We start from the raw sequence: 14401 nt of genomic DNA on the forward strand, positions 1-14401 counted from the left end.
CCTGAGAATTGATGTAAAAAGACTCACATCTAGACACATCCTACAAAGATTTCAGCGCCTTAAGAATAAAGAGAAACGTTTACAGACTTTCAGAAAGAAAAACAAACATGCATCTACGAAGGAATGAAAATCAAATTAGGGACAGGCTCGGGGATGAGGCCATTTTACAACCCCAGAGAAAGACTCTGCAAAGTGCTCCTGAGGGGCCAGCATACGGGCTGAAACGTAGATATGGCACCTCCTGCAGGCCCATGTTGACAGCCAGTAATGACAATGGGCAACCTTATCATCGCTAGCAATGAACGTTAGACAGTGGTGGAGGAATCACTTCAAAATCTGGGAGAAAATTATTTCAAATCTATACCCAATCAATTTAATGAGCAAAATAAAGATACAAGGCACAAGAACTGCAAGTAATAATTTTCTTGAGAGCAAAATAAAGATACTTTGCAGGCATACAAGTTTTCAAAAGATTATCACTGACAGGCTCTTTCTGAGAGAATTAATTCCTAAAGATACACTTAAGAAAGAGAAGAAATTCAATTGACAATAATAAGTGAAGACACCTCAATAAGTGGTGATATTTAACAAAACTAATTTGAACATGCGGAATGATGAGAAGAGCGTGTAGCAAACTGAAAGCAAACTATTGTTTGGTTCATGGGAAGGCTATGTTGTTAAGAAATGCATTTAGCTGCAGATAATAGAGAAATCCAACTCACAGGGGGATATATTTTTCTCATAACAGTTCTAGAGCTAGAAGACTGCTTGATGGTAAGTCAGAACAGGTGTCTTTACAATTCTCTTGACCTTTTTCTCAGGCTTAGCATTTTCCAGTTGCAAGGATGCCTGGTCTAATTTTTGATGGCATAACCATATTGATAGCAACAATGAGGAGGATGGATGCCAAGTCATTTCTGTCCCTCTTATTAAGAAAGCCAGATAAGATTTCCAATATGTCTTCTGGGCCACACCTCATGCCATATGACCATCCCCACAGCTAGAAGGGTATCCAGGGGAAAAAAAGGTACGTAGCTTTTATCACCTTTAAATAGAAGAGGGGAAGGAAGAAGGGATTGGGAATGATGTTTGGATCATCTATCTAGAATATCAGCCAGAGGTAATGATACTAATTGATTATAGATGTTGATAAAAATATATAAATTCAAACCAATGTTTATAAATTAAGGCTAACTACAAATATAAACATGAAAAAATCTTATTACTGGCAGAATGGTAAATTCCTCCCAACCCTCACAAAAGGGATTAAATAGTTTGTTCTGCCATTTAGAGTTGAACATAAGAGCCCAAGAAACAGAAATGAGACAATCCTTGCAGTATTTCCTCACATAGGTAGAGTCAGCTTACTACAGGACTTTTATTTTGCTGGATGCTGCATAAAGAATTGAATTTCTCAGAATTTTGAAAGCCTGGAAAAAAGGGAAAGAAAAAAAAGAGAAAATAGAAGTAGAAATTTATAAATACTTGCACCCTTCATCAAATAAATATTTTTGATGCTCTAAGCAAATGACTTCCAAATATGAGGTCATTCAGAACCTAGTTATAAAAATGTCCGGCAACATACCTCTCATGTATGTGTGCTTTAAATTTATAAATGATATACATGAACTGTCATCCTGGATATTATTTTAGGACATCTGTGTCAAATTGTGTTTTATGGCTTAAAAAAACTTAATTTATCTTTATGTTTTAAGATGCAAAATAAAAAGACAGCTTAATACTTTTTTATTCCCCTCACTCTAGAGACCAGTGCTCTAGACTCTGGATTTGGAAATAACTTTACATTTCATTTGGAAAAGCAAACCATTTCCATAACCTACCTGATAGAAAAGTCTTGGTATAATGCCATGTGCCCAGTCTGCTCTGAGGAGGTATTTCTGATCCCAGTGATACTAGGCATTAAGATAGGAAGGCTGACTGAAAACAAGATTGTTTGGGGATTTCTTTGCACTGTGATTGTTCACCTTGGTGATTGTGAATGGAATTCAAATCATTTTAGGCAAGCAGAGGAGTTGCTGAATCACATTGACTATAAGTTTGCAAAGCTACAGTAACAACCAGGAGGAGGGAAAAGTTAAAACTCAGCTGAAATTTCTAATCATAAAAATGCAAATTTGAATTTAAAATTCTTCAATCATAATAAATTATAAGTGAGAAAATTATTACTTGCAATTCTTGTGCCTTATAATAACTTACAGACAAAATTTAAGAACTATTTACCACACTAGTATTTAAAGGAGAGGGCCAATTTTTTTTTTTACATATAAAATAATGGCCCTTTAATTTTGCTTACACAGTATTTTCACTTGAGTTTATCATTTCCGTGGCATGAAACAAACATATAACCTGTTTTTGAAGTATATTTAAATGATGTCAAAATCTAATAAAATTAATGACCCATTTCTTTACAATTGCTCCAATATATTTCTTAAATGAAAATTATGAGTAAAAATGGCATTTATTTTTAAATGATTTCACCTAATAAAAGATGAAGTCTAGAGTAAATAGATCTTTGTGCTACTGTTTATTCTGCTATATTCCCTCTATGAAATTGATATTTCAATTGTTTAATTTCAACTGAAATTGGAAAACCAAAGCAACTTAGGCTATATAATAATAAAACTACCTTACACTGTACAGACTTTTATGTTTTTCAAAGCACTTTCCCATTATTGAATTTTTATCTCACAACAAATCTAGTTATTATTATTTCCCCCTGGATATACTAGAAAATTGAGGCACCAAGTGGTTAAGTATATGTTTTTAGTTTCATCATTTAATTAGCGGTAGAGCTAGGGATAGAACTGAGTGTTTCTGTTTTTGTTATAGAGCTCTTTCTTTCTTCACTATTCCATGATGGGGGGCGGGGAGTAGGGTGTGACTCCAGAGACCTCATATGTGCATGGAACTGAGCTGGAAGTGTACAATTCCCAGCTGAACTCTAAGCTCTTCAATGCAGAGTCCAAGGAGAGTATCAGTCCTTTGAACACCTTTCCAAATTCTCAAGGGATCTTGAAATCCTACTGAGATCGGTAATCTAGCCACTAGAGGAATGACGCCGGTTCACTATTGCATTGGTCAAATTGGGCATCAGGCAAATGCAGCATTATGCCAATGTTGGATAAGCTAACAAACTTCAAGAAGCAGCAGGGTAACAGAAAGTAGATTAGAGGTTATCAGGGGCTGAGGGCAAGGGAGAATGAGGAGTTACTGCTTAATGGATTCAGAGTTTCTGTTTGGGGAGATGAAAACGCTTTTGGATGGTGGTGATAGCAGCACAACATTGTGAATTGTACACTTAAAAATGGTTCAAATGTCTAATTTTTTGTAATATATGATACCACAATAAAAGTTTTTAAAAATTGCAGGCTAAAAAATAAAAAAAGATAAAAAAATTAAAATTGCAGGCTAGAAATCAAAGGTTAACCTAGTCTCACTGGACTTTTAGGAAGTTGGAATGTTCCTGAAGAATTATCAGAGGCCTGAGGCAGTTAGAGATCTGCTGATATAGCACCTTTTATTCTGCGGTTGAAGTAAGACTCCCTATGCAGTGGATGCCTATCAAGTCAAAGCTACATGTTACTAGAAATGATAAGCATTTTCAAGGTACCCCATGCTTAGGAATGGAGAGGTGGATTTTTAGATTAAAGTAAAATTTTTTAAAAAGATTTATTTTTATTTATTTATTCCCCGCACCCCCCACCCCCACCCCTCCCGGAGGCTTGTTTCTGTCTGCTCTCTGTGTCCATTCTCTGAGAGTTCTTCTGTGTCTGCTTGTCTCCTTTGTTGCATTATCTTGCTGCTCCAGCTTTCTGTGTGGGCGCGGGGCATCAGTTCTCTGCATGGGAGGCTGTGGGACATGAACCCAGGGCCTCCCATATGGTAGATGGGAGCCCAATCAATTGAGCCACAGCCACTTCCCTTAAAGTAAACTTTTGAGGTCTGGCCCTCAGAATGATTATTTATGGTCTCCAGACCTCGAATGTTTCCTGACTGACTATACAGGGACTTGCATATTGATTCTGACCATACAGCTACAAAGAGACAAGGCCTCAGCCCATGTGCCAGAACTAGACACTGACAAAACAAATTCAAACAAGATGCTAGGGACAAAGTCAAAAAGATCATTCTGATTGTCGAGGGTAGTGACTGACATCAAGATTTTTCTGAAGAAGCTCAGATTTTCTAAGAGACAGAAGCAAGGTGGGAAAGAAGTTTCCCAAAATTTCAGCATTAGTGAAAATAATTTAGAAGGAAGTAGAAAGAAAAAGATTTGGCTGTTTTTGGTTTACAAAACCAAACAAGCAATTTGCACAGACTTGGGGATCTAGATTTACTTGTTGTGATACAGCCTCTCCCCCAACAACAGTCTGATAACTCACAAGTCGATTTCCCAAAGACAGGAAAGACAAGTCCTCCACTTCTGGATGAAAGGATGCACAGAAAAATCTTGAGGCCTTGGTTAGACTATGTCCACTAAGGTACCTGTGGTGTAAGCCTGTCTACTTACAGGACAAGACAAGTGTGACTACCTAGTATCAATACCATGGTATTTGCAGAAAAACCAGCCTGCTGGGCACTCTTTTAGGAGAAACAATCACCATTTTTCTTCTATCGAAGGAAGAACAGGCATCTTGAAGTAGAGAGCCTCTAATGAGGCAAAATCTACTCTGGCCCCCTAGAAACTGAAATCAAGGCAGGAAAAGAAAGCACTATTCTGGCTTATTAGACTTAGCCATTGTATTAGGATTCTCCACAGAAACAGAACCAACAAGATATATGTGCATACCTAAAGATAATTATTATGAAGAATTGGCTGGCATATCTGTGGAGACTGGCAAGTCCAAATTTACAGGGCAGGCTACAGGTTGGAAATCCATAAAGATGATGCTGAAGTCCTTAGTCCAGATTCCCCAGGGGAAGCTGGCTGGTTGGAAATTCTGTCAAGACCCACTGTTGAGGTTGAGGCAGAACATCTTTTGACCTCTGAAACCTTCAATTCTGGCTTTGAAGACCTCCACTGATTGGATGAGAAGATTTCTTATATTGCAGAAAGGCATCTCCTTTGTCAAGTGTAGATGCAATAAATTGATTGTAGATTCAAGTCCCGCCATGAAATACCCCCACAGTAACAAGTAATTTAGTGTTTGACTGAACAAATGGAAAACATAACCTAACCAGAAAATTGCCATCACATCCATTATCCCAACTCCCTTTCCCCTTACTGAAGACAGGGACCCTGAAGGGAGGGGCTGATGTGAGTAGCATATAAAACTCAGAGACATTGAAGCAGGAAGAGTCACAAAGACATGGGTCCTGGCTAGAGGAATTGAGGACCCAGCCTGGGCTTTGTACCCACTCTTCCAGGCAACTTTGTGCCCAAGATTCTTGTGATAAAGCGGTAGAAACCTATTGATATCATGGTCTGCAAAAACCACTGAAGAATTCTCCAAACTAGGAGGTGGAATAGGGTGGGAAAGATGCTCCTAGGGGAAGAAGTGAAACACCCTCCCCTATTCAGGATAAATAGCTGAGCCCTGTGTTCTATGAAGCTTGAGAACCACAAATAAATCCTGTGGTTTTTTTCTTCCATTCATCCAACCTGAAGGGACTACAAATGATTTGTCAGCATGGCAACTGTTTCCACAGGGGCATGTATAATACCTGAAGAAAATGCTCTTTTCTTAGCAGCTGGTAGGAGAATTCCCTTGTAGGAAAAGAAACAAATGTGTTTTAAAGATCCAGTAGCAGCGTTCAAGGGAGCTTCCTGTTGGTCCCCCCGCCCCAGATTTGATTGGAAAGAAGGAAACTAATCTGCACAATATGAAAGGACAAGGAGGAAAGTGAGTGTTGAGAGGGGCAAGTGTCCAGAAAAAAAAGAGTACAACATATTTAGTTGCCCAATATAACAGATGTTTGGGGGAAGTGAGAAATTTCTAAGGGAGTATTAAGTCATTGACTAAGTGTCATATGGACAAAACTGCTCCTCTACCTTCTCTATGAAATTACTTTTAAGTCTTAGAATGCCTGCATGGAAGTTTTGTTTTGCATTGTGTTTTGTTTATGGGGGTAGCTCAAAGCAACAAGTTGTCTGTCGGACACCTGAGTTGCCTTGGGAGAAATAAGATCCTTCAGAAATATAGCCTTTGATCCCTGTTTGCTAAAATATTTATAGGATGTTCATGTAGCTTTTAAAGAGTTCTTATAAAGTCATTATCTAACTGGTTCTTTACAATAAAATGGTGAGGATAAGTAAATAGGGCAGTAGCATCCTTTCCATTTTGTAAATGAGTAACTGAATTTCACAGAGAGTAAGCAGTTTGATCAAGTGATAAGTAACTTGAACATGGATTCTTATCAGTGAGTTTTTGTTTGCAAGAAACCAAATCCATTCATACTTTCTTATATAAAGGGTCTCATTGGTATACAGTAAGTGTTTAACATCCAGGTATTGGAGTGGGCAGGTGGGAGCCTGGATTCATAGCATTTGCTCTTTTTCCATGGTATAAATACTTTCCCTCAGTAGCTGATTTCAAGCTGCCAGTGGTGATGTCACTGAATGTAGAGTTGGGAAGAGATGTGTACAATCAGCAAGAGCAGGTCAGAGCTGGCGCCAGCATACCACTGAGTGCCATAATAAGGATATAACAGGTAATCTCAAGAACATTCAAGGACAAGAAACAAATTATAGCTAGGCCTACTTTTAAAGCATTTGACAAGGGATCTTGGACTCTTATTTCCTTTGCTGTTGACAGATTCACTGATCTTACCCATGTCTCTGGCTAGTTTACCCTGATTAAGTCTTTTTCATGGTAGTCCACTGTTACTTGTCATGAGCAAACTAGTGAGCAGAAAGTGACAAATGCTCTAGATGGTCTGGTGAGTCATATGTAAAACAGAGGGTTGATAAACCCTAAAAAATATCAGGGTAAACCATTGATATTGTTTTGGTCCAATGTCCTGAGGCATTCCGGGACATTCTTCAAGGTAAAGGACAAGGTATTATACATTGTACCTCCAACCCCAAAAAGAAGATACATTGCTTTAGGACTTTTTATTTATTTTATTTTATTTGTCTCTATTTTTTTAAAAATGTTACATTAAAAAAATATGAGGTCCCCATATACCCCCCACCCCCCTCACCCCACTCCTCCCATGTCAACAATCTCTTTCATCATCATGGAACATTCATTGCATTTGGTGAATACATTTTGGAGCACTGCTGAACCACATGAATAGTGGTTTACATTTTAGTTTACACTCTCCCCCAGTCCACCCAGTGGGCCATGGCAGGGATGGTACTGCAGGGACAGATGATGGACATTGTATGCTCTGCCATGGTCTCCCGCTTCTTTTTTGTGTGTGTTTTGTTTTTTGGTGTGTTTTTTTTTCTTCTTTATTTTATTTTAAATGTTACATTAAAAAAGTATGAGGTCCCCATATATCCCGCACCCCCCTCACCCCACTCTGCCCACATCAACAACCTCTTCCATCATCATGGCACATTCACTGCACCTGGAGAATACATTTTGGAGCACTGCAGCACCACATAGACAGTGGTCTACGTTGTAGTCTACACTCTCCCCCAGTCCACCCAGATTTAGGCCTTTTTAATTTGAGAGATATCCTATACAAAAATTGGGTATTTTGTTACTAATTTTGATTGGGGCACAGAATAAGAGAGTGCTCTATAATCAGTTTAGAATCAGTACAAGTTTCTCTGCTGCTTGGGCCATATAGCTTTGCAAAGTTAATGGTACAGTCCCGTTGCCAGAAGAGTCTCTGGCAAGACCCAATAGAAATATAGCAGCAGAATCTTACAATTCTGGAGCAAAGTCAAGCCCTCTGCAATATAATTATACACTACAAAAAAACACAAAAAAACAAAAAACAAAAAAACAACAGCTGTTTTTTTGAGCATGTGATGAAGCTTTAATAAAGATGGAGAGCCTGACTGTGAAACACCAAGTGACTATCTACCAGAGCTGCCTATCATGAAGTTGGTATTCTTAGATCTACCAAGCCATAGGTTAGAAGTGAGCAATAGCAACATATCGTATGACAAAATCATACATGTGGAATTGGGTTTGAGCAGGTCCAGTGAGCACAAGTAAGTTACTAGTAAGGAGAAGTAAGAAATAAATAAAAGATCTAAGTCAGCTATCTCTATACTGATGCCTCTCCCTGCATGCACATCTATGGCCTCTTAAGAGTTGATCTTCTACCAATTGATTTAAAAGGAAAAAGCATGGGCATATTTCACCAGTGGGCTGGCTAGGTGGTGCAATCAATATAACAGTGCAAGCTGAAAATGGATCACTGCCACCTACAGCCACATTCAAGGGAAGCCCTGAAAGGTAGTGGTGGGAAATGCTTTGGAAAATACATTAAGTGTCACTACATAGATACTTAAATAGTGACTACGGGCTTATGTGGATGATCATGGACCTGAAAGGAGCAAGATTAAAAGATCAGGGAGAAGGTATGGGGCAGAAACACATGGATAGACTGATTGGGGTCTTATGTCAGTGCTCACCAGAGAACACACACTGCAGAGGAGATGTAGGTAGACAGAATGATTTATTCCATCATTATCAGTCAAATTCTGTCTTTGACCTCTCCAATGGGCCCACAAAGAGAAAAGACATGGTGTCAGAGATGAAGGCAAGGCATGAGTCCAAAAATATGGCACCCCTCTCACCAAGGTTATTACTACCATTGATGAATGCCAGGCCTATCAGCAACAGTGACGACCTTCAACTGCTGTCCCTCAAGGAGATCAATAAGACTCTGGGTAACAAGTTGGTCACACTGGACAATTTCTACCCTGGAGGGAGCAGCAATTTTTCCTTGTTGGGATTAATACATATTTTGTACATGGGTTCACCTCCACTACTTACACTGCCTTCACCAACACCACTACCTGATTTTTCATAAGTGTTTGATTTACCAATACAGGTTCCTGCATAATATCATGTCATTCCAAAGGATGAATTTTATGAGAAAAAAAGTCCAGCAATAGTCAACTACCCACAGGATTAAATGGTTCTATCATATACCACTTAACATGGAAAATGACTAAGTGATAAAATGTTGGAATGGCATCTTAAATCCTTAGCTAAAATGCCAGCTTGGGTATAACACTCTATAAGATTGGGCACTGTTTTCCTTTCTTTTTTTTTAACTTTATTTTGTACATTTAATAATTGAAAATACAAAAAATTAAGAAAGAAAAAGAAAACAGTTGAATAAAAACATCCATTTCTCAATTAAATGTACTGGAGACATACAACTTTTTTTGGAATTATGCAATATATTTGGTTCACAGTAACGCAATCCTACAGTATTTGTCCTTTTGTGTCTCGGCATAACGTCATCCAGGTTCATCCATGTTGTCATATGCTTTATGACTTCATTTCTTCGTATAGCTTCATAGTATTTCATCATCTGAATACACTACAATTTGTCCATTCAAACACTGAAGGACACCAGGGTTGTTTCCAACTTCTGGCAATTGTGAATAATGCCACTATGAACATCAGTGTGCAGCTGTCTGTTCATGTCACTGACTCAGTTCTTCTGGGTATATACCCAGTGGTTGTATTGCAGGGTCACCAGGCAAGTTTATATTCAAACTTCTTTAGGTACTGCCCAACAGTCCTCCTCAGTGACTTTACCATTCTGCATTCCCACCAACAGGGAAAAAGTGTTTGTATCTCTTCACATCCTCTCCAACACTTGTAGTTCTCTGTCTTTTTAAGAGTGGCCATTCTGATAGGTGTGAAATGATATCTCATTGTAGTTTTGATTTGCATTTCCCTAATTATTAGTGAGGCTGAGCATTTCTTCATGTGTTTTTTTTTTTTTTTTTTTTTGCCATGTGTATTTCTTCTCTGGACAAATGAATATTCAAGTCTTTTGCCCAATTTTTAATTGGGTTGTTTGTCTTTTTATCGTTGAGTTGTGACATCTCTTTATACATCCTGTATATTAAACCCTTATTGGATATGTGATTTCCAAACATTGAGTTGGCTGGCTTTTCACCCTCTTGACAAAGTCCTGCGAGGTGCAAAAGCTTTTAATTTTGAGGAGGTCCCATTTATCTATTTCTTTTGTTGCTCATGCTTTGAGTATAAGGTTCACTTACACCCACCAAGATGTTTCCCAATATTTTCTTCTAGTAGTCTTATGGTCCTGCTTTTATATATAGGTCTTTGATCCATTTTGCATTGATTTTTGTATAGGGAGTAAAATACAGGTCCTCTTTCATTCTTTTGGTTATAGATATCCAGTTCTCCCAGTACCGTTTGTTGAAGAGACTGTTTTGTCCTGTTAACATTAACTTGGTAGGTTTGTTAAAAACCAGTTGACTGTATAGGTAAGGGCTTATTTCTGCATTCTCAATTCTGTTCCACTGATTGATGTGTCTATCTTTATGTCAGTACCATGCTGTTTTTGTTTTTGTGTTTTGTATTTTTTTGTTTTGTTTTTTTGTTAGTACCATGCTGTTTTGACCACTATCGCTTTGTAATGTGCTTCAAGGTCAGGCGGTGAAATTCCTCCCACATTGCTCTTCTGTTTTTGGCTATTTGGTGCATTTTCCCTTCCAAATGAATTTAGTAATTGTCTTCTCTAATTCTGTAAAGTAAGCTATTGGGATTTTGATTGGTATTTCATTGAATCTATAAATCAATTTGGATAAGATTGACATCTTCATGATATTTATTCTTCCAATCCATGAACACGGAATATCTTTCCATTTGTTTAGGTCTTTTTAAATTTCTTTTAGCATTGTTTTGAAATTTTCTGCATATACATCCTATACCTCTTTGGTTAAATCAGTTCCTAGGTACTTGAGTCTTTTTGTTGCTATTGTAAATGGAATTTTTCCATTGATTTCCTCTCAGATTTTTTAGTACTAGTATACAAAAACATTGCTGATTTGTGTGTGTTGATCTTGTATCCTGCCACTGTGCTGAATTCATTTATTAGCTCAAGTAACTTTGTTGTGGATACTTCAGATTTTTCTAAGTACAGGATCATGTCATCTACAATTCCATCTGTCATCCAAGAGGATCTAAGCCCCCTCTCGATTTAGATGTGGATGGACATCACCATCCCAGGGTCCTCAGGATGGAGGAATAAAATATGGATCAGAATGGACTTATTGGTATTCTACTATGGTATTACTGTGACTCTAGCAATGGAAGAAATTATATCACTGATGTGGAGACAGTGGCCACAGGAGATGTTAAAGATAGAGAGAGGGAAACAGTGAAAGTTTTACTTCCTCTGTTCCTATTTGGATGCCTATAATTATTTTTCTTGTCTAATGTGTGGGTCAGAAACTGAGTCAGCCTTAGACTGTGTCCCTCTCTTTCCCTTTTCCTGGGGTGGTAGATCCCTTGAGCCCCTTTGTCTGTAGCCGCAGGACCCAGAGGCCCAAGAATTCTAAAGTGTTTTTAGCATGGGGGAGGGTGCAAGCAGCAGCAGCCACTGGTTTCAACTCATAGTTCTATAATTGAAATTTCCCTCCTCTGTCCCCCTCTCTTCTGGGTGGTATCCAGCCTTCATCTGGTATCCTAAACCCTAGAAGATCTTTTTCTAGGCTGTTTCAGCCTGTCCTCTCGCTACTTTTCTGAAGGAGAAGAAAGTCCCGTGTCTTTCTAGTTCACCATCTTCCCAGAAGTCACTGTTTTTCAAGATGGGTATATGTACATTGAATCAACATTCACTATATGATAAAATATCACTATTAGCTAAAATAAATAGGTCAGTGAATCAAGAAATGGAGACAGAATTGCCCTGCTTAACGTTTCTCCCCACAGTGATCCACTTTGGTTTTTGTGATTCTCAATCCAAAAATTTTAGGATCTGTAGGATTACAGTTCCTGATGTGTAGTAATAGAATGCTTTAACAGATAATACAGTAAAGATTCCTTGGGTCTGAAGATATGAATGCTTCCTTACACCTGTAGGCCAGCAAGCAAAGAAAGAAGTTACTATTTTTATGGGGTAATCAACCTTAATGAGAAGATCTAGGGTTGCTGCTACATAATAGAAGCAAAGGAGAGTATGTCTTAGAATGGGGAAGGTTTCCTGGGTGACTTTTTATACTTCCATACCTGGTAATAACAGTAAACCTATAATAGCAGAAACTGGCCTTACAGAGGCAATGTAATCAAAGACTCAGACCTCCTGGGGATCAAGTTCTGAAAGACTCCACCAAGCAAGCAACCTAGATCAGCAGACATGCTGGCAGAGATTGGGGAAATACAGAATGTGTGGTAGAGTGCAAAAGTTATGAATATCAAATTTCAACCTTAGGAACAAATGCAGCAGTAGGGACCATAGCTTGTTCTACTAACATTCTTATTGACTTTTCTTAGGGGTAGTGACCAGTCACCACCACAAATATCAGTGGACTTAATGTGAGGCAAAAATGGATCTAAATAGTGTAAGAAGTGGACTGTAGCATATTCTGCCAGTGTTCTGCCTGCAAATTTCTGCAGACAGCTGCCACATACGTCTCTGTCTGAGGACATTGTCTGGCCCCAGGAACATGCTTTGCTGGCATGCAAGCTAGCAAGAAATATCAGAAAATTACTGGTCTAGTAGCAATCCTCAATCAATAAGGGACAAGAGTTGGTAATAACTATCTAAAGTTGCTTCTCCCTAGCAGCACATGTTCCACTCAGTCTCTCAGAGGGTCGTCAGCAAAATTGAGGCCCAGTTGCCCACAATGATAACCTGCTCCAGTCCACACCCTTTGTTGGCTTTTCAATTTACCTTTCTTTTTGCACCACTCCCTACAATGCTTTTTGGGATCATCTCCTAAATAAATCATACCCAAATCCTTACTCAGGATCTGCTTTTGGAGAAAAACAAATCAAGACAGTGGACAAAGTTTGCAATAAGAAGAGTAGTTACAAAGTTATTGCAATGATCCAGAGAGGTCATGATGATGGCTCAAACAGGATGTTTGCACTGGAGGTTCTAGTTTGCTAAAGCTGCTCAAGCAGATACCATAAAATGTTTGGCTTTTAATAGTGGAAATTTATTAGTGTACAAGCTTACAGCTTTAAGGCTGAGAAAAATGTCCAAATCAGGACATCATCAGGGTGATGCTTTTTCTCCAAAGACAGGCTGCTGGCAATCCTGGACTCCTCTGTCATGTGGCAAGGCCCGTGGTAGCATCTGCTGGTTGCTCCCTTTTCTGGGTTTCATGGCTTTCAGCTTCGTGCTTCCATGACTTTTCTCTCTCTCCATATTCATCCCTTTTATAAAGGACTCCAATAAGAAGATTAAGACCCACACTGGTCAACACTCTAACTGAAGTAACCTATTAACAAGACCCTACTTATAAGAGGTTTACCCCCAGGGGAATATATTAGCTTTAAGAATATAGTTTTCTGAGGTACATAAAGTTTCGAATCATCATGGAGGAGGTCATGAGTGATTAGATTCTGGATATATTTTGCAGTTTAGATGTATAAATTTGGATGTGTAGTAGGAGATAAATACAGGGTTCAGGGATGTCTATAAAGATATTATCTGGATTAGCTGGAATGATGGAATTGCTTTCACATGAAATGGAAAAGACTTCAAGAAAAGCAGATTTTCAAAGGAAGATATGGAGGTCAATTTTGGTTACCTTAAGTTAGACATACCTAGTTAATATTCAAGAGGGGATTTCAAGTAGGCAGTCGAATAGATGAGCCAAAAGTGAAGAGGGAAGACCCACACAATTTGGAAGTCACTGGCATCTAGATGAAAGTTCAAGCTGTGAGATCAGATGAGATCACATACAGTGAATGTAGAGAGAAAAGAGAAGAGGAAAAAGGCCTGGGCACTGGAGTCCTCCAATGTTAACAGGTTGGAGAGAAGGGGAAGAACTAACAAAGGAGATTGAAAAGAAATAATCAGTGGGATTGAAAGAAAGCCCAGAAAATGTGATGTTCAGGAGGCAAAGGGGGGGGGGGAGTATATTAAGAAGAAGGGAGTGATAAACTATATCAAACACTGCTGATAAATTAGGTCAAATAAGGACTGAACATTTATGAATGGGTTTAGCAATGAAGCCTGATGAAAAGATTTTGGTGTCATGGCACCACCTTATGAAACCAGTGGAGTTCAACAGTTATCTGAGCATTCCTGGAGCAGAATTCAATACAGGATTCTCAAGAAGATGGAGAGGGTGTGCATGAAAAGAAGGAAGGACTCCTAGAACTAACTTTAAATTCTTTGCAATTTTGCCTAAGCTAAACCATATCATTGGCAATAAACACTGGGATAATATGCATGACAGATGGACAAATTCCTACTGGGACCCTTGAAGGTGGGGGTATTAATAGGATACAAGAATGCTAGAATCTCCTGC

This window comes from Dasypus novemcinctus, chromosome 7, assembly GCF_030445035.2.
Source record: "Dasypus novemcinctus isolate mDasNov1 chromosome 7, mDasNov1.1.hap2, whole genome shotgun sequence".
NCBI classification, from domain to species: domain Eukaryota; kingdom Metazoa; phylum Chordata; class Mammalia; order Cingulata; family Dasypodidae; genus Dasypus; species Dasypus novemcinctus.